Source organism: Sorex araneus, chromosome 2 (genome assembly GCF_027595985.1).
Source record: "Sorex araneus isolate mSorAra2 chromosome 2, mSorAra2.pri, whole genome shotgun sequence".
NCBI classification, from domain to species: domain Eukaryota; kingdom Metazoa; phylum Chordata; class Mammalia; order Eulipotyphla; family Soricidae; genus Sorex; species Sorex araneus.
The window spans coordinates 143,439,724-143,466,917 of record NC_073303.1 but is presented as its reverse complement, the minus strand read 5'-3'; the positions used below and the strand labels follow the sequence as shown (position 1 = coordinate 143,466,917).

Here is a 27,194-nt window from a genome sequence, read left to right as displayed (position 1 = left end):
ATATAATCAGACCCATGTTTTAAGAATAAAACTGGCACTGCAATGGGAGATAGACTGAAGTATGTCAAAGGCCACAAGAATGGTTATAGTTACAAAGAAGTTGCACAAAGCAGCACAAGTAAAAGGTGATTAAATTACTTTACAGGGCAATGACAATAGATAAAGTAAAGGTGTAGACTTTAAGAAAGGAATTGATGGAACTTGGAAAATGAGGGAAAAGGAAGAACAGAGATTAAAATCTGTATTTGTGTTGCCAGGGGAAAACATTGGATTAAGAAGCTAGTATCAAAGAAATTTAGAAAATACTAGTTTAGGGGCTGGAGTGATAGCGCAGAGGGTAGGGCATTTGCCTTGCACTCGGCCGACCCAGGTTTAATTCCCAGCATCCGTTATGGTTCCCTGAGCACCGCCAGGGGTAATTCCTGAGTGCAGAGCCAGGAGTGACCCTTGTGCATCGCCGGGTGTGACCCAAAAAGAAAAAAAAAAGAAAGAAAATACTAGTTTATATGATGAAATATGTAAAAAATCACACACAAAAGATAAAATAATATTTTTAGCATTCTGCACTCAGAGCCAGGGAGACAGCACAGCAGGGAAGGTGCCTGCCTTGCATATAATTAAGTTCCATATAAACTGGAACAAAGTTTAAGCCCTGACAACTCATATGATTCCTGAGCCCTGCCAGGAGTGAACACTGAGTATAGAGCCAGAGTAATTGCTGAGCATTGCGTGGTGTGGCCACACACACACACACAGACACACACAAACACACACACACACAGAGGAATTCTGGACTGGTTCCTATACTGATACACAAATAGACTGTATCTTCAGAAATCAAATGCTTTCTCGTACTTTTTTCTAGTGATTGTTTTCTTTGTTTTTTCATATTATTTCATATATTATTTTTTCATATCATAATTTGCTTTTCAAAAATTCAGTATGAAAAATTATCACATTTGAATTGAATGTAGTTGCCAATAATGAGACTCCTTTTGATTTAAAAACAAATGTGTGTATGTCAATGAACTGATTTTATGTTTCAAGAAGAAATATAATCTGAACTTGTCTCCCTCTGGTGGCTGCACACTGAGGTATTACAAAGCTTTATAAAACAGAAATAGAAGATTTTTAAATATTCAATAATAATGTTTCATGGGTAAGTGTGGGACTTCGGTGACACACAGGATTTCATATTTTATATTCACTGTAACTCTGTATATAGAAAGTACAAGTGCAATTATACTTTGTCAGAAAAAAAATACTTGAGGCTTCAAGATAATCACTGAAATGAAATTAGGGAAATAAAAAAAGGTAAATATTTATAATTAAAAGTATTGCATACTGGTAAAGTTGGGGCTGGAGCAATAGCACAGCGGTAGGGCGTTCACCTTTCACCCAACCGACCAGTGTTCGATTCCTCTGGCCCTCTCGGAGAGCCCGGCAAGCTACCGAGAGTATGGAGCCCGCATGGCAGAGCCTGGCAAGCTACCCGTGGTGTATTCAATATGCCAAAAACAGTAACAATAAGTTTCTCAATGGGAGATGTTACTGGTGCCCACTCGAACAAATTGATGAGCAACGGGATGACAGTGACTGGTAAAGTTAGAAAATATCCAGAAAATCTTTGTGTTTAATATTCCCATTGTACAGCTACAATATGGACACTTTGGATTTGCACCATAACCTAGGGCCACTGAGATTAATAATTAATGGCAAACTCTAAAAACAGTGCTCTTGCTAATATATCAGGCTGTCTGCTTAGTAATGCTAACATTTTAATTTGCATATCATAATTGAAGCATTTATAGAAGTAGGCTAGAGATAAATTAGAAATGCCTATTTCTATGAGGCTCAATGTATATCAACAATCTATAGCCATGTCAAACATATAGGTAAGTAGCACAGTAGCACCGTCACACTGTCATCCCATTGTTCATTGATTTGCTGGAGCAAGCAACGGTGACCTCTCCATTGTGAGACTTGTTACTGTCTGTGGCATATCAAATACGCCAGCAGTAGCTTGCCAGGCTCTGCCGTGCGGGTGGGATATTCTCGGAAGCTTGCCGGGCTCTCCCAGAGGGATGGAGGAATCGAACCTGGGTCAGCTGCGTGCAAGACAAACACCCTACGCTCTGTGCTATCACTCAAGTCTATGTAGGTAAGTAAAGAGAGAACACAAAATATCATATAACAAATATACAAATAAATACTAAGGCAAAAAAAACATTCCCAAGTATCTATTTAAATGGATTGGTGGACTGTTTAATAGTCTTGGAATCTAGAACCATAAAAACATACAACGAGATTTTTGAGTTATGCAGACTGCGTCAACAGTGGGAATTGGGAATCTCACACAGATTACTTCTGTTACACTTGGAAGCAATTCCAATAACCAACAAAACAGAAATTAATTCATTAATTTTTTTAATTTAATTTTTAGAGGAAAAATAAAAATCAGTCTTCCTATTACTATGATATTCTCTTCTACTGCAAGAAAGAATATATAAGTATTTCTTAGGGCATATTTTATTGAGAGTAGCCATAGAAACACTTTTTGGTATTGGAAGCAATGATAATATGATAATATGCATGCTTGCTTCTTTGGGAAAATTCAGTTACTAATAGTACTTTGATCTAGGGAATATGTATCCTGGCTATAAGAAGTAAATGGGGGGGTGAGAGTTATATGACATAGAAAGTAATAAAAATTGGACATAATTTGGATTGTGATAAGAGTAAATGGACAAGAGAGCATGAGAGCAAATATAGGGAATGGGAGAGATAGAAAGAATAAGGTAGAAAAGAAAACTGTATTTCAATCAATTACTTCTTATGATACAACGTTTTTATTGATCGGCTTATGTGTGACAAAATAATGAAAAAATCCGTTTTATTTATTTATTTATTTATTTATTTATTTATTTATTTATTTATTTGCTTTTTGGATCACACCCAGCGATGCACAGGGCTTATTCCTAGCTCATGCATTCAGGAATTAATTCTGGTGGTGTTCGGAGTACCATATGGAATGCTGGGAATTGAACCTGGGCCGGCCACGTGCAAGGCAAATACCCTATCCGCTGTGCTATTCCTCCAGTCCCAAAGAGACTTGTTTTAATGCATGTAGAATGATGGATGGTTATTTTTCTGTAGACAAGAATAATCATCTTTCTATTAGAGTGCAAAAATTGATGATGATTCACAACTCACTCCTACCAATTTTGCTTATGTTATTTTCGGTTTGTGATATTATTAGCAAGATGTTTGGCTAATTAAATAACAAGAACTCACTAATGACCTACCATACATGTATATATAGTTATTATGAATGATCTGTGGGAACTTTTCAGCATGATATCTATGATATTTCCTTTCTAACAAGCAGTTTCAAACTTTGTTAGAAAAAGATCAATAAACAGATTGATCAAGGACTCAAGAACAGCATATAACTAAGTTTGAATTACTTAGATAAATGCACAGAAATTCAACCATGTAGTGGCAATTTGTACTTATGTAGCACTGTAGCACTGTTGTCTCATTGTTCATTGATTTCCTCGAGCCGGCACCAGTAATGTCTCCATTGTGAGACTTGTTGTTACTGTTTTTGGCATATCGAATACGCCATGGGTAGCTTGCTAAGCTCTGCCGGGTGGGTGGGATGCTCTCTGTAGCTTGGATTTATGTACCCATCTTTATATTAGGCACAGAAGTTACTAAATATCACAAGGTCTCTGAATTCAAAGAATAAAATGACTAAAAAAAGATACAGATAGTTAGAAAAACTATAAGTATTAGCAGTGCAAGTACATTTCAAATGGTATTTCATTCACCTAAACCTGGCTAGAGGGGAGAATTTTTTAAATAGATGGCAACCAAAATATGTGACAAAATATAGTTCATTAGAAGTTAGAATTGTGAATATGTTCTTAAAGCATATGTAGAACATCAGCAGTTGGAAAACTATCGAGGAAGGTCTAAGAGTGCCCAGAAAAAGCCAATTGTTAGAAGTTAATACGGAAAATAAAGGGTAGAATGTTCTCAAGCAAGAGAAATGCATGTGAAACTAACTTAAATAAGGTTGGTAGACATGGATTGTGTAGTCTGAAAGGCAGAAAGGGGAAAAATCTAACTGCATTAGTAAATTAGGAGGGCTTGTCCTGGACTAAGTTCTTGAAAAATGGAAGTCCCAGCTAGGCTATTGTCTCTCAGTGAATTAGTTTTAAAAGGCAGTGACTTTTCTTAAAGTAACAGCAAGGTAGGATAAAGGTGAGATACAAGGAAAGAATCCAAAGAAATTTTTGATTAGCTAGATAAATTAAGTAGATACAATGGAGTTGTCCAAGATAAGTCCCATGGATTCCCTTGTGTTTTTAAAGAAAGGGATAACCACTGATAGATGTCAGAGAACTGAGAAAGAAGAGTGAATTATATTGACTAGCTAAGTTGGAGGAACTAACTCTTCGGAACATCAGATCTGCCATGTGGTTAGCTACTGCTAGTACAGGGAGGGGGTGTACTTGCCAACGGGTTTGACCATTAGTAGTACAAATGAAATTAATTTCCCAGCTGTACATAATTAAATAAAAATTCCAAGAAGAAAACCACATGATACTTTCAGTGTTGATGCTTATATGTATAACATTCGTAATTATAAAAGCATTATTCTGTAGTATCTACTCTCTGAAGATATGACATTTAATGTGGAGCATCTAAATTATGCATAACTTATGGGCTGTAGTGGACCTTAGTCACTAAAATTTGGTTGATTTGAATTTCTTTTTTTTAATATTTGGGGAAAGGGGATTGGTATATAATTGGAAATGTTCAGAATCTACTGCTGGTTTTGTGCCCAAGTGGGTTGTTGATCTTGGAGATGCTTCAGGAACCATTCTTGCTAGTGATGTCCTGAGTTTATTTTTACATAAATTTGGGGTGGTTTTTGCAATCACAACAGTGTTAAGGGCTTCTCTTATTCTGGGTTGGGTTCAGGAGTCATTTCTAATAGGGCCCCTGAAAACACAGGTGGTGCCAAGGATTGAACCAGTATCAGTAGTATTTTTGTATCTTTTTAGATTTATTCTAGATATCATCTCCAAATTGTAAGTTGATGCAAAATATGACATCCAATGTTCAGTTAACGTGATTGTTCATCACAGTACTTCTTGATATTCCCAATTCTTATTTCATGCTCAATTATTACAACTGGGATAAATTACTAAAAATTTACATTTCAAAATGCATTTGAATATTAAATTTATGAAATAGCTTTCTTGCATAATAAATAAATAATAAGCTTTTGGTTTGAAATATTAGATTTATTTCAATAATGAAGAAGAAATCCACAAATTATAGTTATATAGATCTTCACTTTAGGAAAGCATCCACTTAGTAAAATACAGATTTAGGGAATCATCAAGATAGTTGAGAGCCTATTCTGAAGTGTGTGTGTGTGTGTGTGTGTGTGTGTGTGCGCATATGTATGTATGTATGTGTTGTGTGTGTATATCTATTTGAGAGACATAGAGAGAAGGAGTCAGAAAGAGGGGAATAAAGGAGCAGAGTTTAAGACTTGCATTTGCATGTTGGAGCTAGAAAACAAATGAAAAATCAAGGAAAGTTTCTTTAGAAAAGCAGAATATTTAGAGAATCTCCTTTTATCTCAACCATAAAGTGCTTCCACATTCGTTTATCTTTATTTGACACCCTATTGCTCTCCAGAGAGCTCTTTAGAAGAAAGATATTACAAATGGCAGGTATAAAGATAATAAACATAAAGCCAATTATAGATATTCAAGCCCTTTAAATATGAGAGTGTTACTTATATTCATCACAAAGTAGTTCGAATCAATATGAAGGGAGACTGAGAACCCAGAGTAGAGGCAGTTTAGGAAATTTCCACATGTGCAATGTGGTGATAAACACCAGGAGTGAAAAGGGTTTTCTTCTCTCCAAGTTAGTGTTGCTGTTTTATCCAAAGCTCCATTTGGCCTGCTGCTAATTCAGCAGATGATTATAGAGAGATTCATCAACAGATAGAGAGGTGATAGCTACAGGTATAATGGAACTTCCATGTTTCCAAGAGAAATTCTAACATGCAGGCCACAACATGATGATAAGAAGATGATAGATCTTTACAAGATAATGGTTTTATTTATGTATATGTGTGTATACATATATACATATATATTCCCTGGTAAACAATTGGAATGAAATATACTCCCTAGTCTTTCATTTAATTATAGTTACTCCTATTTGCTAATAACTCTAAATCCATATGTTCCACGAACATATTTGTAAAGAGGAGAAAATTGGCTTTGATAACCAACACTAACTTATCATTACAAAGTCTTGATCTAGTTTTAAAAGTTAATAGACTATAAACCATTATATACTGAAGTATGTGAAAAAATATACACAACATAAATATAAAAGCAAATGTACAGTTGGTGACATTAATCATTTAGCTATCTGTTCAATAAATGACTAAAACCTAACTATGTATTTGGCAGAGTTTAAATTTCAAGATTGCTTTTGTAGTTTTGTACATGATGCTTCTTGATGAAGCAAATAAAACAGAAAACTGAAAATTGAAACCTTGAGCTTCAAATCTTAGAGAGATGTTTCCAGAAAGAAGGGTAATGTGTCTGGTGCTATCTTTGATATTATACATAGCTTCTGAGTTCAAGTTTTCATATTTGACAAATGCAAATTCTATAGATATTTAGATAAGAGCGGAAGATTTGGTACATTCCCACTGTATCTCAAGCAATTCAATTTTTCTGTCACCTGGAACTTGGGACTGTGTGCAGAACTGATTCTTTATCATCTCCACTTGCCTAGGCAGAGCCAGACAGAGTGTTATAATGTACTATATGTCAATGTCCTGACTGCAAGCACTTCCTTTCCTTATCTGAACTTTACAGAAAAGTGTGCCTTTACCTTCTAAGGAAAACAGCAAACTTGTATCTAAATATATGTATGTTAATAAATAGCAAAGAAATTTGGAGCAAAGAATATTTAATTTGCAATAATTTTTGATGTTGATGAAGGTCTATGTGTTTTATTATTTTATGAAATATCCTAGTTTATATCACTTTTAATCAACTATCCTTGCATAATCTCAACGACAGATTGAGATCTGAAGCATGAGTTTTAGATCATCTAGATTGAAATATATCTCCTTTGTATTCCACACTGGATGGGGCCCTAGCCATCACAGAAAAATTTTCAAAAAATTTTACAAATAACTCAGTTCTAGATATTTGGAAGGTTTTACCTGATATCATAAAGTAGCTCAAAACATACCTAAGATAATAGAACAATTCTCAATGGAGATTTCTGATTAAAATATTCTAACAATTAGGCAAAGGGGCAGTAAATGAGTGTGTTTACTTAAGTAAGTGTGTAATTGCTACACCTTTATGCAATCTGTCCATTCTTGCAGAATTTACCTTCCTTCTTCCCCTACACCCTGTATTTAATTTTTCATTGTGTAGAAAATTTGTATTTTATATCCAATCCTTCATTTTCAAATTCCTGCCTTTGTCTTCCTACTCAGTCATGTCCAGTAACCATTTCTTCCTTAAAAATGACTGTCATTGTGGCAGAAAAAGAAATCAAATTTACCAGACTTTTTTGAAAATACTTCATTCTACTTCACTGGAGTATGCTAAAAACAATTATTACTAAATCAGGTTTCCCTACAGAAAGAAACCATAGTCTCATTGCCTTCGCATGCATGGTGTGTAGCACTGTGATTCAAGATGATTTATAAAACAAAAACCTTACTCTTCATAGTTATTTTAGAGGTATAGCTTTACTATAGGCATCATATTGTATTTCATATTTTTACCTGCATTATTTGGAAAATCAATGACTTTATAAAAATTGGAGGGATTTTAGATAGATTTAGATAGATTTTAAATTTAGATTATAGACCTCCCAAACATACTCAAGGGTATTACTTAAGCATCTGGGCAAAAAAATTCAATGCTCAGCCCTGGTAAGGTGCTGGAGAACTCTAGTGGACACTTCTAGAGCTACAACCTGTAGCCCGACTATAGTATAGAGAAGTAAAATCATGGAATGTCAAATTAGAGGCTGTATAAAATCAAGGTATGCGCTTTGTCATTTGAGCTCTCTCTCTAGCCCCCAATAATCTACTTCTAAGAAGCACTTTGTTGTTGAAGTGAGTCAGTACTGATTTTTTTCAAAAGCAACACTTCAAAACTTTTGTTTTTTAAATATTTTGTTGACTTATCATTGGTTTACAGAATTTCAAGGGTTTAGCAATTGTCACCATTCTCATGACCAAAATTCCAGTGAATCTGATGACCAAATAGATAGTTCTCATTCTTCCTAATGCTCGCTCCCTCTATATCTCTGGAAATCATCATAGTTTACATGGATTCTAGGGATTAGAAATTTAGTAACTTAGATGTAATGGAACCTATCCTTGAAAGACAGAAACAATGCTCTAACCTACATTTCCCATTTAATCTTAGTCTGGAAAAAATAAAAACAGCCCCTGAAAGATTTCTTGACCCTTGAAACCTTCTGCTATTTCCCTGTGTGAAGAAGATATTTCTCATCTATTTTGGTAAAGGCATTAGAGAGAACCTGAAATTTCATGCCTTAGCTTAAGTGGGTGATAGTTCAGTTAATGATCTGTTCACTAGCCTGAAGATTTGCTTTTGGGGAATATTTGAACTATCAAATCTATTCCTGTAAGAGCAAAAATAGATAATTTAGAGAAGGCTACAATTTCAAAATGTGTGATTGAGACCTTTGGGGACAAGATAAAGGAGAATCAACAACCTAGCTCATTTGTGACTTCAACGACAGATTGAGAAAGATCATTTAACCGAGTCTTTTTATTCAGGCCTTCAGGATGAAAATTCACATACTTCATTGAGCGGGGAAATTCTGGCTATATAGACAATACTTCACATAGTGTTTGCTCTACTTAACGACATAAAATATCTTTAATTGCCCTCTTCTCTGTTTCTACTTTCTTTCCTCCCACCCTCTCTACTCAACTTGTTTATATTCAATCTACTTTTTATTTCTAAAATTGTCCTTCATTTCATATTTGTATTAGGATGATCTCTTTTTTTTTCTGATATTCACCATAGCCATGCCACCAAACTCCATGCCAGGCTCTTTTCACTCGGGGAGCCCCAGAGGAGGGTGGGTGAGAACCTTCCCTGCCCCAAGGGACCTGGCCCTGGCACTACCACTACCGCCACCTCCACTACCCAACTGCTGCTACGCTTCAGGCTGCTTTCCAGATGGTGACACATTATAATACTATAAGACACTTCCGACCCATTTTCCATAATTACCACACCATATTTGATGGATTTCAAACAGTAGGCAACAAGTCATAGAGAGTTTATATCAATAGCACAGTGGGTAAGGCATTTGCCTTGCACGTGGCCAACCCAGGTTTGATTCCTCTTTTCCTCTCGGAGAGGCTGGCAAGCCACCAAGAGTATCCTGCCCACATGGCAGAGCCTGGCAAGCTACCTGTGGCGTATTCAATATGCCAAAAACAGTAACAACAAGTCTCACAATGGAGACATTACTGGTGCCAGCTCGAACAAATTCATGAACAATAGGATGGCAGTGACGGTGTCTCTTCTGTACTTGGGTGTCAGTCTCATATATATATTAACATATACACCTCTTGGAGAGCCTAGGAAGCTATCAAGAGTATCCTGCTTACACAGGCAGAGACTGGCAAGTTCCCCGTGGAATATTCAATGTGCCAAAAACAGTAACAATAGTAGGTCTCATTCCCCTGACCCTGAAAGAGCCTTCAAACATTGGGAAAGATGAGTAAGGAGAAGCTGCTAAAATCTCAGGGCTGAGAGGAATAGAGACATTACTAGTGCCCGCTCAAGTAAATCAACAAACAACAGGATGTTGGTGATACAGTGATTCACCCTTTTAAAAAACTGAGGCATGGGGCTGGAGCAATAGCACAGTGAGCAGGGCATTTGCTTTGACACAGCCGACCTGGGTTTGATTCCCAGAATCCCATATGATCCCCGAGCACCACCAGGTGTGATTCCTGAATGCATGAGCCAGGAGTAACCCCTGTGCATTGCTGGGTGTAACCCAAAAAGCAAAAAAATAAATAAATAAAATATTTAAAAAATCACAAAAAATTGAGACACTGTGAATTACATACTATTGATGATAGCACTTCATGCATACAGTGTTCCAGCACCACACACCTCACTAGTAGTGCTCACTTCCCTCCACTACTTCTTCTTTCCCAGCTTCCCTTCCAAACCAGCCCCACCCACCCACGTACCCGGCCACCAGCTCCTGGTAAGCTCAGTTCTAAAAACCAGTTCTAAGGTTCTGTAGTCTTTGACCATTTGCCATTCCTATACTATGTTTCTTTGTAATCCAATTATGTGACAGATCATTTTAGATCTGCCCCTCTTCTTCCGGCTGACTTCACTCAGCATGACACACTTCAGTTCTACCCACTTGCAACCGAATTGCATGTTTCAAATTTTTCTTATAGTTCAACCATGTTCCACTGTGAATATATGCATAGATCCTTTATCCAGTCATCTGTATGTTTACCATTTCTCTCATGTACCACACTAGATCACTGACTTCAAGATTTGCTTGTGAGAAAGACCATAAAACTGGGTGTTACAAGTGTAAAAACTATTCACACAAATTATAAACCTTATTTTTCCTCTTACTTTTCCCTTGGTTTTGATTACTAGTCACCTTAATTGGATATGCTTAAAGATGAAGACAACAAACTAACCCAAAATATTTGTCTTTTAACAAAAGGTAAAAGCCAGATTCAGGCAAAGGGGAGACTTTGTAAAAGAAAAAAGTCTATGAACTTAAAAATGTCATATTGCAGTAAGTAAGTCAGACAATCAAATTGATTTTTGCTTATGTGTGACCTTAGCTTGAATTTCAAATTCTTATTTTGTAAAACTTCAGCTCCTGGAAATTCAAGGTTTCCTACTATGCATTTTGATATATTAAGTGAGACAAAAAATGGAATATTAAGTAGGAATACTAAATTGGGAACATAAGGTAATCCTCCTAGACCTTTATTAAAATTGGCATAGACTTTGAAGGCTTCAGACATCAGCGAGAAGGAGGAGATTTGGAGACATTCTAAAGCAGAGCCCCCAAAATGATTAAAGAAGTTCAAAAAATTAACAGATGCCCATCAGTTTAGAGCCAAGCTGATATTGTTGCTACATCAAATTAGAATCTGCCAAAGGCCTTAGGAAATAGTTCTGCTAAGTTAATATTTTTAAACTATGAATGTCACCACAACTTCATTTTCTTGACAATGCCTTAATCAGCCTCAGGCAGCTCAATCTTACTCTCGCCGCCTTCTGAAAGTTCAGGCTGCCTCATTCTTAAAACCATCTCAACAGAGGCAAGGGTTGATCACTGTTCTTCACGTCCATTTTTCAAACTCTAAACTCAGTGACTCAGGCACAAATTCTAGACTCCCATTAAGTTTTCTCTCTTCTTTCCATTGTCCTCCCTGAAGCATTCTTGACAGCTTGTTAATCCTAAAATCTACTATAACCTGGGCAGAGTCCAAATAAATAGCAAGTAACTGGGGTACTCTAAATTGTCTGAAAAAATGGTAATTCCATAATATTGTATGTACAGTAATATTATTATTGTATGTATAGTAATATTATTATCATTATTTCTTTTTTAATTGTTTATTTTTTATTGAATCACCATGAAAAAGGTTACAAAGCTTTCAGGTTTAAGTCTCAGTCAAACAATGATCAAACCCCCTATCCCTTCACCACTGCACATGTTCCTCCACCAAGAACCCCAGTACGTCTCCCATCCCATCCCCTCACACACACACACCTGTCTGGCTAATGAACTTCACTTTATTCTCTATATACTTTGATTACACTCAATATTTTAACAGAAAACTCCAAATATTATTATTTGGAATTTTTCCCCAACAATCAAACCTGCTGAAAAGGCATCATTTGGTAATTTGTTTTACATTGCTGAGAATGAAGAGTATATGAATGAAGAGTTTTGGATTTCTGGTATTTTATTAATTAAGTTCAGAGAAATTTCTGCCAGAAGTTGCATCACTGCAAGCTTGTACCTCTGGTTAGTGGGCTCTATAAGATGGCAGTTGCCACGAGGCCACTGCCACCGCCACCACCAGGAAAAGGAAAGGCTGAAAGAGAAAAACCTTTCCCCTCCTGGGGCAGATTGGGGTCGCAGCTCAGTTCACAGTCTAGAGGTATTTCTGTAAGAAGTCGCTGGGTGCCGAAATTAATTAATAGGCCTCTGGGATCATGGTCTTTTAGGAGCCTGTATAGTAATATTAGTTCACATTATAGATGTAGGCTAAATAATAAAACCACTACAATAGTCTATTTTTTTTTCTTTTGCTCTGCACTCAGGAATTATCACAGGCAACACTCAGTGGACCATATGGGATGCTGAGAATCGAACCCGGGTTGGCCGTGTGCAAGGCAAATACGCTACCTGTTGTGCTATTGCTCCAGCCCCAATATTCTAAATATTTTTATATAATTTTTAGGTACCAGCTACTTTGTAAGATGCTGAAAATATAAGATCTAAGTAGACATAGTTATATCATCTTAGTCTAATAAAGCAAAATACTTTATCTAAATAAAAATAGTTGTACCCTAGAAATTAGAGCTATAAGAACAGACACTTATAAAGGGAGGAGTAAAGGTTATTAGAAAAGTATTCTCAAGTTTCCTAAACCAGAAAATAATCTTTCTCAGCTTAATCAAAGTAAAATATTGTGATTAAAATAATGCTAGTACTAAATATTCTTAAAGTTTGAGAGAAAGGAGTAGGGTTAAGCAAAAAAAAATACATTATTCTATTCAAGGTTTCCTATTTATAAAGATGGCTATTTGTAGGTAATCAAGAGAGATATACAGGAATTGATCACCTAATATGTCCACTGACTCTTACAGGCAACCACATAGAAACAGAATGAAGCTTTCTGGGGACAACGTATATAATTATATGAGGCACATTTCCTTTGCATCTCTATACATGCACATTGCAAACACTGCATACATACTACACATTTAATTTTATTTTTTACACTTATAATATCATTATTTATTCAAAATCAATACTCATTGTAGGGTTGGCTAAGTTAAGGCCGTAAGAACAACTTGAAATAATAAAAAAAATAAAATTTGCTCTGATTTCTATGTTGTTATCTATCCTCTAAGCTGCTTGTACCCATTCATTTCTTCACTTGCATCTCTCTATAGACTACACAAGCATGAAAACACACACATTACAGGGAAAGTCAGAGAAAGGCAAAAAAATTAGTAAGAAAGGGAAGGAAAATCTGGAAAGAGACTAAATGTGAGGTCTTCAGAGACTTTGACACAAAGCTGAAAAGATTAGAAATGTCATTTTCTCATACTCAACATTTACCCTTTTAGGTATTAGTCAAAAAGTAAGCTGCCTTGAAGCTGAGGAGAGTGTAACGAAGCTGAAGCCCATAGTTTGACCCCAGAAACACTGGTTTCCAGCTACAACTGGGAGCTACCCCAGAGTACCTTGTTGAGAGCAACTTCCTCTCAATCTCACTCCTTTTGAGTGTGACTCAATAAATAAATGAATAAATCAGCTTTCATTGTAAGATCACCATGCATGCTAAGTGAAGTTTCAGCCAGTTTAATTCAGAATCCATGCAAAAACATCTCAACATAAAGCCAATGAAAGCAGTTTAGCAATTTAGAGAAACTCATTTATATTTGTATTAATTGAGTTTAAAAGTTCAGAATTTTAAAATACCTTTTAAGATTAAAAATATTTTTAACATCATATTTTACAGGCTTTGCACTGTATCAATAATATTCAGGGATGAGGTGCCAGAAAACTATCATATAAATGTGTTTTCCCACACTCAGTTGCATTTCTCTATTTCCTTTCTCATCTTTGTAGACCATCTGGTAGTTCATGTATAGACCAGTAGGAAGATTCAAACTTGTAAAATGCCATGACAGCCTTAAATAAAAGGTAAAAAATATTCAGAATTTCCCCAAAGCTTTAAAACTCCAAATATTATCAATCTTGTTCTGAAGTTAAGGAAAGAATTGTGCAAACTTCACTTTTTTTGAAGTGTTTTGAATGTTGTTTAGGAAAATCTTTGGTAGATAGCCATGTTTTCATTGTAAAGGCAGGCAGCTTTTTCTACACACTTCTATCCCAATATTTAATGGGTGGGGAGAACATAGAAGGAAACATTTAAATTCCATCCAAACCCTCTTTTACTTTTGGTTGCAAAAGATTGAATAAATTTAGATATTTGTCTAGTTGCCCCATTTATGAAGTATGTGACTGCAGATAGTGTTTTCCTTTAGAAATTATATTGAATTGTTGAATAAAATTGGGAAGGAGAGAATGAAACAAAGTGTCCCTATTTAAAGAAATTGAGATTTTATTGGTATAAAATGATTTCTGAGACATATAAGGACATTTCATGCCTCTAGGTCACAAACTTGATCAGTTTAGATTAGATATCAATGAATATACTCAATCTTCTGCTTCAAATGTCTTTCATACAACACTTTACATGGCTCCTCTCACCACTCTGAGGAAAATATTTGTTAGAATAGTTTTTATTTGTGAGACCTATTGCTCCATAAATTCACCATTTTTTTTATGCAGTCAATATTCTTTGTAGATGTCAGCTTCCAGATCTGTCAACAGTAATGTCAATCAACAATAAGCTAGCAATTCCCTAAGAGTAGGTTTTTCACATTAATTTCAGTTCCTTTTCAAGATCATTCAAAATTCGTTAGGACCGGATTGTGTTCATTTCAAAAGCAAGGATGGAATTGTTAGACATTTGTTCTGAGGCCATCCAGATCCTTGACTTTCATACGATAATCTTCCAAATTCTCAGATTTTGAAAACACATAATCCAAGGCCACAAGTGCAGAGGAACAGAGAATGTCAAAGAATGTCAAAGAGGAGGGAAAGAGAATGTCTTCAGTTCTTAACTGAAGAAACACAACTTTGTTACTTCTGAAATTTAGTTTCCAGTTTCAATTTCATTTGATAAAAGATTGTTCTGTGAGTGGATGTGAAATTTTTGTCTGAGAGAACTTCAGCAACTTGGTTCAGATCACTCAGATACTGACAGAACCAGGATGAGAACTGTGTCTCCAGAGTCTTCATCTACCATGTATCTTTTCTGTCACACTATACTCAGGCCTTCTCATCTCTTTCTCTATCTGTTGGCATTTAATTATTATCTGTATTTTCTCCCCATTTGTTCTTTATTTGGCACTTTAGAGTTCTGCCGAGAACAGTCTTACATTACTTTATGCATTTTATACAATACATTTCTCATATCAATTCTGAAAGCATTCATCCACAGTCAAAAGATTTAGATGGAGTCATAATTACTGTTAGTAGTATTATTATCTTCCTCACTGGTAATATTTTATTTCAAGACATTCAGATTTACTAGATTTACACTTAACTCTGGTGGCACAAACGCATATATCCTTATAAAGCACACAGAAAGGAAGGTGAAAACTAAGGCCCCCAAAATGAGAAACTATTTTCCAATGTCACAGCTACTTAGAAGCACAAGTAGGCTTGAGCCTGATTCCTGTCTTCTCTCTTTCTGTTTGAGCACTCCCTATAAAGAGAAGGATTGGAAGTTGGGATGTGTTAAGTTCCCACCCGCATGGTAGATTAATCTGCTTTCCCGTGACATGTCAAATGACTTGGTTCCTTAGTAAATCAGTCATGCATACATTTACAAATTATTCCTTCACCTTGACAACCTCACTACCAGTGTGCTGGAGCAAGACCAAAGGGCCATAAGTTTCTCCCTAAACGTCTCTCTACAATCCACATGGTTGACTGCCTTTTCATCTAGGAATTCTTTGCAGCCTTTATATTTTGACAATATTTCAACACAACTGATTCGCTTTTGACCTTTCCTTAGTTGTACATTTTCTCTTTCACTGGTAACATAGTACCATACTTATGCCTAAATATTTCATTTGGGGAATAATCCTATTTATTACACTCCTCAAAACCTTGACCAGAACTTTGTCCATCTATAGAAACTCTCAATTCTTAGGTTACCGTTCAGTTTATCAAACATAGGAGAATAGAAGAAGGTCTTTTAAGATTTAAGTACAAGTATATATTCTCCAAAGAAGTAACATCTTGGAGAGAATCGCCATTAAGGAACTCACCTTACTCTTGGCTGACTTTGTTTCATTTCTCCTCAAGTCCTCTGAGCAATTCCAGTAGCCACCCCTGAGCATAGAGCCAGGAGTAAGTCCTACTTATTTTTTAAGATGGTGCCCAAACAAACAAAAAGTAACAATGGAATAAGAAGTAAATCCCCAGCATGGGCATAAGTATGATTCCCAAACAATGTAACAGTTCCTTAGCTACATTAAATACATAGTAAGAGATGTTATAAGACCTGTATATAATTTTCCTCTTTATAACATAGTAATTCATAGATCAGGAAATACCCAAAGGCAGTGGAAGCAATATATTCCCCCTACTGTTATAAATTTTATTAAAAACCTAAATATTTATTCAAAGCCACCTCCATTTTCTTGATTTTCCCATGGAGGGGAGAACATGTATGGTGGCTATACTAATACATTAGGTCTAAATTAACTTAGTTGCCCTCTAGTAGTAGGAAGTTGGTCATTAATGGCATCAAGTCAAACATTTGTTGAAAAGTAAGCAACTTCTTTATAATGTCAACATCTATTGGTGACTGGTATCTTTTAGCAGTCGTGATAAAAGTTTTTCCTGGATCAGTCACAAAAAAGATTCTGACAATCAGTTCTTGATCCCTTGGTTAGGCCACTGCTCACTAACGCCCTAGAGTCAATAGGTTCCTGGAGCAGCCATTTCATAGCCAATGTCACTTGGCGTGATTTTCCTATATTCTGTTTGTAAAACCAGTTAAAGACAGAAGGTACTTTTCTTGCTCTACTCTAAAAAGAGTTTTGGGTCATGGATGGTTGCTTTCTTGCTACTATAAAAGAAGAGAGAAAATGCCTTCAGTTTGCTGGAAGCAAAAATATGTTGTGTTTTTTTTTTCTTTTCACCTGAAACCTTTCCTTGGATCTCACTAAATATTACTGAGCATCCCACAACCGCTGTATCATCTTCCTATTGGCAAGAGCAAACTGAGTGTGCCAGGGAAACTTCTTCAGACCGGTGGAGCCCAGCAGCCCTGGAAACTTAGGGGAATAAAATATCTGACAGCAGGTGGCCTGGCTAGACCAGCTGTGTGGCTGTACATAGGAACTGCCACTTAACAAGTTAGAGCAGCTTGTTCCCATAGCTCGTGGGGAGTTGGACACAGTTCTATTCCCTCTAGACATTCTGGGCTTCACTACAAAAAGCAGACATTTTATCATGTCCTGTGTCTCCTTTCTCATATGATTTTAGCTGTATTTGGATAGAACAATTCAAGTCCAGGCGTGAAAACCCCAGTCCCAGGAGACACTGGACCACTGACCCAGAGTCCATATGTCAGTAGCCTCGATCCCCTTTGGGATGTGTTTGGTAACCATAGTAACCAGCATCTAATGCTTATTAGTGCTTGTTAGTGTTTAAAAGGTGATTTATAAGCATATAAATAATTGGCAGCCCATTAACAGGTGGGGCTCCTGAACTCAGCTGCCTTTGGCAATTATCTGCAGGATTTGAGAGTAGTGTTCTTGTTCTCTGCAGCTGCCTGCCTGTCTGGCCAGAGAATATCAACCTTGAAAATAAGGCAAAGAGGAAATAATCCATCAATGAGGAAACAAAAGCAGACCATGTGACCAATGGTGGTTACTTGACTAATAAGAGTCCACAGGACAGATGGCAGGGAGGATAAGTTGCCTACGTTCAATTTTTTCCTTGCAAAATGCACATACTATTTCATGAAAGCTCTTGTCTCTTGGCAAATTCATTAGGAATAGTGCCAGACTTACATATAAGTTGCTGCTGACTGGAAGTGTCCCTAGTCTAAAAATACCTCCATGGAGGAGCCGTCAGAGAACTTGAAAGTGCATCAAACTAGATATACTGTAATATTGTCAGCTTTGTGTGTGCGTGTCTGAGAGAGAGAGAGAGAGAGAGAGAGAGAGAGAGAGAGAGAGATTGGATATGGAGGAGATGAAGGGGCTATGAGATACAGAGGAAGGAGACAGGAAGGAAGGAAAGAAGGAAGGAAGGAAGGAAGGAAGGAAGGAAGGAAGGAAGGAAGGAAGGAAGGAAGGAAGGAAGGAAGGAAGGAAGGAAGGAAGGAAGGAAGGAAGGAAGGAAGGAAGGAAGGAAGGAAGGAGGGAACAACAAAGGAGGGAAGGAAAAAAGGAGGGAACAAAGGAGGGAAGGAAAAAAGGAGGGAACAAAGGAGGGAAGGAAAAAAGGAGGGAACAAAGGAGGGAAGGAAAAAAGGAGGGAACAAAGGAAGGGGAAGGGAGGAGGGGAGGAAGGGAGGAAGGAAGGAAGGAAGGAAGGAAGGAAGGAAGGTGACTTGTGTGTCTTGGACATTAGAAGAGAATAAGGCTCAAAGAGAAATGAAGTGGATTGATATAGCAATGGCAAACAAACACACTGAGATATAATGAACTTATTGATCATATTTTTGATAACTAGTAAGACTCAGAATCTTCTGAGATTTAAAATAACAGAACTGAGAATGTAGGAAACTGCAGGAGTTTATAGATCAGAAGCACGTTTTTTCAGATTGAAACTTCTTTTTCTGTTTCATTGCTTCTGGGCTACATCTTGTGATACTCAGAGTTTGCTCCTGGTTCTGTGTTAAGGCATTGGCATTGCTATTGGCAATACCCAGGGGACCAGATGCTACCAAGTATCATACCTGAGTCAGTTTCACACAAAGCAAATACCCTCTGTATTATTACTCAGCCTTTCCAATTGAAATTTTGACAGGTAAGACCCAACTTAGATCGTTTTATGGCTTGAGGCTTAAAACGTAATAATAAAATGTCCCTTTCAATATCTTACACTTTCAACTATTTTAAAGTTCTCTAGAAAAGTATATGTATTGAAGAATACCATGCATTCATTTTATTAATCCATAAGAAATGCTATCTTGGGCTAAGAAAGAATATAAGAATTTAAACAATTGCTTTGCTTGCAGCGGATTCCAGTTCAACCCCTAATATAGCACAAGGTTTCCTGATATTTTCTAGGAGTGGTACCTTAGCACAGAATCACGTATGGCTCAAACCCCACCTAATTACAAAAAAAAAAAACAATAAAAAGAAAGAAATATCTTAATTGTTATGTTCATGATGACAAAGAGTATGTGATGTTAATGATGACGATGATGAATTTTTATTGTGACATAGGTGCATGAAAAGAATGGAGAGTAAATACAGAAGCTAACTGGGAGATAAAACAGTGGTTCAAAAAATTGTGACATACCCATATATATGTACATATACACAGAATGGAACTTAAGTGTAAGAAAAGATGAAATCATGCAATTGCCATTATGTAGGTGAACCTATCTTGCTGAAGGATGTCAGTCAGCAAGAGACAAACAAATACAGAATAATCTTTCTTGTGTGTGGGATATATAGACAGCAAAGAAAGGGTACAACAAATGTCCAAAAGCATCAAAACTGGAGAGTGGACGGTCTACATAACTGAGTCTATATGGGGGTACTTTTGGATCTCAGAAGTCTGTGGGATATTGTGGGGAGAATCAAACTTTCTGTTGGTGGATGGAGTGTTGGAGCATTGTGTGAAACAACACATTAAACTATCATTATCAGTATTATAAATAGTGGTACCTCAATAAAATTGAAGGGGGAAGAGGGAGATCATAGAATTAGTAAGTGGATTTCATTCCAAAAAAGGGAGAGAAAGCAATATTTTGGAAAGAGAAGGTATTTATTAAATAGACTAAGACTGGCATGCTGGAAGCAAAAGAGATGCTCCATCTTCTTCCTGAGGCTAATTTCTTTCATTTATAGTGAATCTCAGGAGCATAGAATCAGGCAAGTTATCTAATGCTATTGGAGAATTGGCTTAAATGCAGGAAGAGTATCAGCTGTGCATTGTCCTCAACTCCAGAAGGTATACAGGTCAGTGATGAAGGTGCATGTATCTCAGAACCAGAGGGGCTGATTACCCCTCCAATTAGTTTAATTCTTATACCAACATATTTTCCTCCCCACTAAATTAAGTACCTGCTTTTACTGATGAAGCACTGAACTCACCAACAATTTGAAAGTGTTATTCAGGTTGATTAAACACTACCCTATTTATGGAAACAACTTTTGTTTAAATAATTGTTAGTGGTTTTCAATTCTACCCTCTACAAACTAGGGGTAATTATCTTGATATCCACTCTCTCTTGATAATATTTTCTAACACATTCTCTGTCTTTTGAAGAAACCCTTCCAACTGAAAATAAGCAGCTTCATAGTGTTTTGTATTTTTTAGGAATCCTTCTACGTGTTCCTATATAACTCATTTACTCCTTAAAATATATGTAATGGAAATTTTAATTAGCCATATTCTATACTTGAGAAAACTGATTTTTAAAAAACTTACTCAATATTTTAGTACAGTATAAATTAGGAAATTTATGGAATTTAAATACTGAACACAGTAAAAATAATTTCCCTATTTCAGTACATCGACAGAACTAAGTAATGGTTTGGCATATTTTTTTGTTGCTTTTTAGGCCCCCTAAAATAGTGAAAGTATTATTTTCACTATTTAAAGTAAAACTATTGAGCAAAGTAAAAATAAATTCTGAACTTTTTAGAAAAGTGACATTGAAATAATTTTAAATATACTAACCTTTAATCACGAGCATTTTGCATTTATTCAGCTATTCTTCACCTACCATTCTTTTAAGTCTTTCAAAAACATGGAAAAGGGACCAGAGAAAGAGTACAAAAGGTAAGGAGTTTGCCTACTATGAAGTTCTGGCCAACCACAGACCTGGCTACTGGCACCCAAGATGTGATCTCCCCCCAATACAAAAGAAAACAGAAAATGAGGAAACAATGATAAAGAATAAGATTATTTTATAATTAGGAGGAGTCGATTAATCAGGAATTGGAGGAAGTGAGCATTTTACTGGAAAAGTGCATCTCACCCCCTAGAAGTGATCCTGAGTTGACTGTGACTGAAATACAATGTGTTTGGCACAATCTGAACTACATGAAATGTACTTGGCTACCAGGAAGGAACACAAGTTCTGATACAAACTATACTCTCTACTATTGATTGGCACAGCAGCCTCAGAAAAATAACTGTAAAAACTTCTCTAGAGAAGGTGAACATATTGTTTGCTCCTTTGCTCTGATCATGCTGGAAGATTTCAGTTTTGAACAATACAATTTCCAAATAATGGTCACAGATAAGGAGAAAAATAATAAACCCTTCTTCCATATAGTTCATTTAGCGTCTCATGTGAAACCTGATCCTCCACAAATTAAGTCTTTTCTTCCACAATGGTTGCTTGCACATGCAATGGGAGAATCCACCAAAATTTTTAAGCAGATGCTTATCTTGTCAAGTAGAAGTCAACAACAGCCAGCCTGATATATATACAGCATTTTCTCCGTTGATGAGGCCAAACGTCAGAATTCAGAATTAGGGGAAAAACATGGAGGGTACAATTTGTTTCACGGTCTTCGCCATTCTTCCTAGTACTTTGAACACAGTGAGAATAAGAGCTAAAAGAAATAAGTTATGCTATGAAGATGACAAGTTCTGGAGTAATTGGAGCCAAGCAATGCATGTAGGTGAAAACGACAAACCACTCTGTATGTTACCATCTGACTCATCATTCCTGTTATTGTTGCAGCTGCAATCATAATCCTCCTGCTTGATTGTAAAAGGCTCAAGATCATCATGTTCCCTCCAATTCCTGAGCCTGGGAAGAATTTCAAAGAAATGTTTGGCGACCAGAATGATGATACCCTATGCTTGTCCCAGGTAATGGGGAATTTTTTGATCTTGGAATCTGGGCTCAGTGGGATCCAAGAGCAGAGATCCTCTGCTTGCTTCCCCCAATTTCCAGTGACCCAGGAATCACACCCATAAGCCACCTCCTGCTGGTGCTAGAGTGCTAGATAATCTCCTCACCTGTCATCCTCCAGAACTCATGGCTGCTGCTCCTGGAAGAGAGCATAAAATGAGGCCCCCATAACCATGCCACTGGACTCTGTGCCAGACTGTTTCCACTCAGGGCGCCCCAGAGGGGGCCTGCTGAGACCCTCCCAGCCACAAGGGACCCAGCCCCAGCAGCCGACCTCCGCTACTCAACCACCGCAACGTGCCAGGCCGCTTTCCACAGGCTCAGGCCGAGCCTCACGCATGAGTGAACATATTCCTGGACTACGTGGCTCACACGACACATCATCAGCATATATACATATGCTCCTCTCGGAGAGCCTGGCAAGCTACAGAGAGTATCCTACCCAAATGGCAGAGCCTGGCAAACTCCCCATGTCGTTTTCGATATGCCAAAAACAGTAACAATAAGAGTTCTCATTCCCCTGACCCTGAAAGAGTCTCCAGTCGTTGGGAAAGACGAGTAAGGAGAGGCTGCTAGAACCTCAGGGCTGGGACAAATGGAGATGTTACTGGCACCCACTCGGGTAAATTGATGAACAATGGGATGACAGTGATACAGTAATACAGTGATTAATCAGGCAGTCATACAATTTTAAATATGTATGCAACCCCAACAGGGTTCATATACATGAAGACCCACTTGACAGACTAAGTGAAGACCAGGGTCACTCACGTTGGTGGTTAGAAACTTTAAATAAACATGGTCTAACAACTATGTATATATATAAGTATACCTCAACAACTCTACACAGTACACATAGATCATTCACCATACTGGGCTATAAAAAGGTCTCAAAAATATTCAATCATTAAAGTCAAATAGAATATATAGTCTGGATATAAGCTTTTAAATTAGAATTTTTTTAAATAATGCAGTAAATACTAAATTTGGGGATTTAACAATAAAATACTACCTTTGACAATATAATACCTGAATCCTTAATGGAAACTTAGAAAATCAGGGATAGATGAAAAACTCTTCTGATAAAGGAACATATAAACAAAGTCTATAGCTAAGAACATCATTATTTGCAAAATATATGCTTTTATCCTGCTCTCTAAAAGAAAGTAAGAATGTTGTTTCTCATGATTTGTTTGGTACTTTCCTTGAATCCTGTGCAATAAAATAAGAAAATTAAAGTGTAAAGATATGAGTATGCTATCTGAAGGCAAAGTAATTGTTGTATGAAGAGAAAACCTCATGAAAATTATAGAAAAAAGACTAACACTACAAACTAAATTCAGTGAGGTGTAGGATTCAGTCAATTCTCAAAAATCAACAATGTTTGAAAAACAGTAAAAATTTGAATATAAAATAAAAACTAAATTCAAAATATAAAATATGAAAACCACTGGAAAATGTATTAGTTCATAACCAAAATTAATGTAGAAAAAGAAATATGTTTATTTATATAAAAGTATTGAAATGATTTGATTTTTTGTAAAAATGCTCTATAGATTCAGTACAATATCTACCAAATTTCCTAGTGCCACTTGAAGATAATTAAATCAGAGCTATCTGATTGTAACATTTAGAAATAAATAAGAAAAATATAGATTGGTCAAATAAATTTTACTTCGTTGCACTTCATACCTGGCTATGCTCAAACTTAATCCTGGTCTGTGTTCAGAAATGTTCCTGGTAATGTTTGGGGAACTGTATGAAGTGCCAGGGATAAATCCCAGGTCAGTTACATGTGAATAAGCACCTTACCAGCTGTACTATCTCTCTGGACATGTCAATATTTTTGAATGTTTCTTCTAGTAAGGCATGATTTTATATAGTGATTTTATATAGTTATACATAGTTGAGTTTCAGGTATACAATGTTCAAGCACCAATCTCATCACTAGTTTATATTTCCCTTCATCAGCGTCTCCATGTTCCCTCCTATTCCCCAGACTGTCTGCTTGACAGGTTTAATTTTAAGTTTGGTTGTTGTAGTTTGGACAAGGAAAAGAAAGGTTTTTCTTTTTAAAGAAATTACAGTTAATACTATTTCAAGATTTCCTATAAATCTTTAATAATTAACAAAATGTAAAACTAACTTAAAGATGTTATGTATAAATCAATGCAAAAGAATAGAGTCTAGGGGCTGGAGTTATAGTACAGCGGGTAGGACATTTGCCTTACACACGACAGACACGGTTTTGACTCCCAGCATCCCTTATGGTCCCCCTGAGCACCGCCAGGAGTAATTCCTGAGTACAAAGCCAGGAATAACCCCTGTGCATCACGAGGTGTGACCCAAAAAGCAAAAAAAAAAAAATAGAGTCTAGAAGTAAAAGATTTTCTTTTCTTTTTTTCTATGTATATATACATATACACATATAGTATATATATACACATTTATGCACATATATTGAACTTATCTTAAGATAAGACAGTAAGTTTATTCAATGAAAGAAAGCTTTATAACAAATCAAATAAAAAATCTGCACTTATATAAAAATAATAAAAGTACTATTTTTATATGACTAAAACTTCAATTGATAAGGCAAAAAAACCCAAAACATTATTTGTAACCTTGGGAACAGAAAAATTATTTATATCAGAGTAGAAAATAGTAATTCTAAGAGAAAAGAAATGATAAATTGAGTTTCACTAAAGTTCATGACATTAAAAGCAACATTAAGAAAATTAATAAGAAAAACCATACAAGGGTGGAACTTTTAGAGACCATATAGGTGACAAAAAATTCAAATCCTGGAATATATAAAGTATTCCTATAGAAGTAATAATTTAAAGGAAACAACCTAATTACGAAATGGATAGTGACAAGAACAGCTACTTTTCAATGAATAAATATAAATAGCCAATAAGTGCATAAAGACTTGTTCAAAGTGTTCCAAAATTATAATGTTTACAGTAATTTAATATTAAAATTCACACAAATATTCATCAGGACGAGAATGTAGAATAATGCAATAAAATGTTAATTACTATATGATCTAAAAGAAGATAAACTACTGTAGTAGGCCACAACAGAACACAACACAACGTAACATTTTTAAAATATTACGAGATTTGCACGATAGTGATGGAGATATTTTCACACTTTGCTAGTGGTGTGGTCCAGTATATTATTACAATAAACTCATAAACATTAGCTCTGGAGTATACCATGCTCCCTGATCATAATAAAATTTAATTTAAATAAAATTAGGTCCATGAGAAACCATTATTATTTGTATTGCAAACCAAAAAATAAAAAAGTAAAAACCTAAATAAGTAAATAAAAGTATAAAAAATAAATAACAGTTATGAAACTCTTTAATATGAAATCAAACCATGACTCAGAATGATAGTATAGCAGGTAGAGAATTTGCCTTGCCTATAGCTGAGCTGGGTTTCTCCCCCAGCAATCCATATGACCGAACCCCTGCACCTTCCAGGAGAGATCCCTGAAGATAGAGCCAAGAGGAAATCCTGAATACTGCTCAGTGTGTCCCAAAGAATATTTTTTTTAAAAAAAGAAGAAAGAAAGAAAAGAACAACAGATATCAAATAAATCCAAGTAAATTATGGCAATGGGAATCAGAGCATGGTCATGTGAGAGTTCAAATAAAGGTGATATTTTCCATAGAAAATAGCAAATGAACCTAAAAGAAATGGACAAATTCCTTGATTTCTGCAATCTCCCAAGGCTGAACCAAGAAGACTTGAAATACCTGAATAGGCCCATAAATATCAAGGAAATTGAAACTGTAATCAAAAGTCTCCCCAAAAACAAAAGCCCAGGTCCAGAGAGATTCAATAGCGAATTCTTCCAAACATTTAAAGAAGACTTGTTGCCAGTTCTCCTCAAGCTTTTCCAGGAAATTGAAAAAACAAGAACTCTCCCAGTTTCTACGAGGCACATATCTCCCTAATAACAAAAGTAAACAAAGACACCACTAACAAAGAAAATTATTGACCAATATCCCTGATGAACACTGATGCAAAGATCCTCAATAAAATGCTAGCAAATTGAATCCAACAACTCATCAAAAAGATCATACACCATGACCAAGTGGGATTCATCCCGGGGATGCAAGGATGGTTTAACATTTGGAAATCAATCAACATAATCCAGCATATCAACAAAAGTAAAGATAAAAACCATATGATCATATCAATAGATGCAGAGAAAGCATTTGACAAGATCCAACGTCCGTTCATGATAAGAACTCTCACCAAAATGGGTTTTGGAGGAACTTTCTTCAAGATAGTCAAAGCCATCTACCATGAACATATGGCAAGCATTATCATCAATGGGGAAAAACTAAGGGCCTTTCCTCTAAGATTGGGGACAAGACAAGGATGCCCACTCTCACCACTTCTCTTCAATATAGTACTGGAAATACTAGCAATAGTCATTAGGCAAGAAAAAGATTAAGGTCATTCAGATAGGAAAGGAAGAAATCAAACTCTCACTATTTGCAGACGATATGATACTATACCTAGAGAAGCCTAAAAGCTTTAGTAACAAACTCTTAGAAACAATTGGCCTGTACAGTAAAGTCGCAAGCTATAAAATCAATGCCCAAAAATCCATGGCCTTCCTATATGCAAACAATGAAACAGAGGAAAGGGACATGAAAAAAAGCAATCCCTTTCACAATCGTGCCCCAGAAAATCAAATACCTTGGAATCAGCTTAACTAAAAAAGTATAAGACCTCTACAAAGAAAACTATAAAATGCAACTCTGTGAAATAAAAGAGGACATGAGGAAATGGAAACATATCCCCCTCTCATGGATAGGGGAATCAACATTGTCAAAATGGCAATACTCCCCAAACCATTATACAGATTTAACACAATCACTATAAGGATACCCATAACATTCTTTAAAGAAATGGATCAAGCAATCCTGAAATTCATATGGAACAATAAACGCCCACAGATAGCTAAAACAATTCTTGGGAAAAAGATGATGGGAGGCATCACCCTCCTCAACCTTAAACTTTACTACAAAGCAGTAATAATTAAAACAGCATGGTACTGAAACAAAGGCAGAGCCACAGACCAATGGAACAGAGTGGAATATCCCTACACA

The 27,194-nt window shown here is 36.2% G+C and overlaps 1 pseudogene; it reads left to right on the top strand.

Annotated features, from left to right (window-relative positions):
- LOC101542038 (interleukin-13 receptor subunit alpha-1-like) overlaps positions 1-27,194 on the top strand; it is a 58,820-nt pseudogene that overhangs the window by 8,508 nt on the left and 23,118 nt on the right.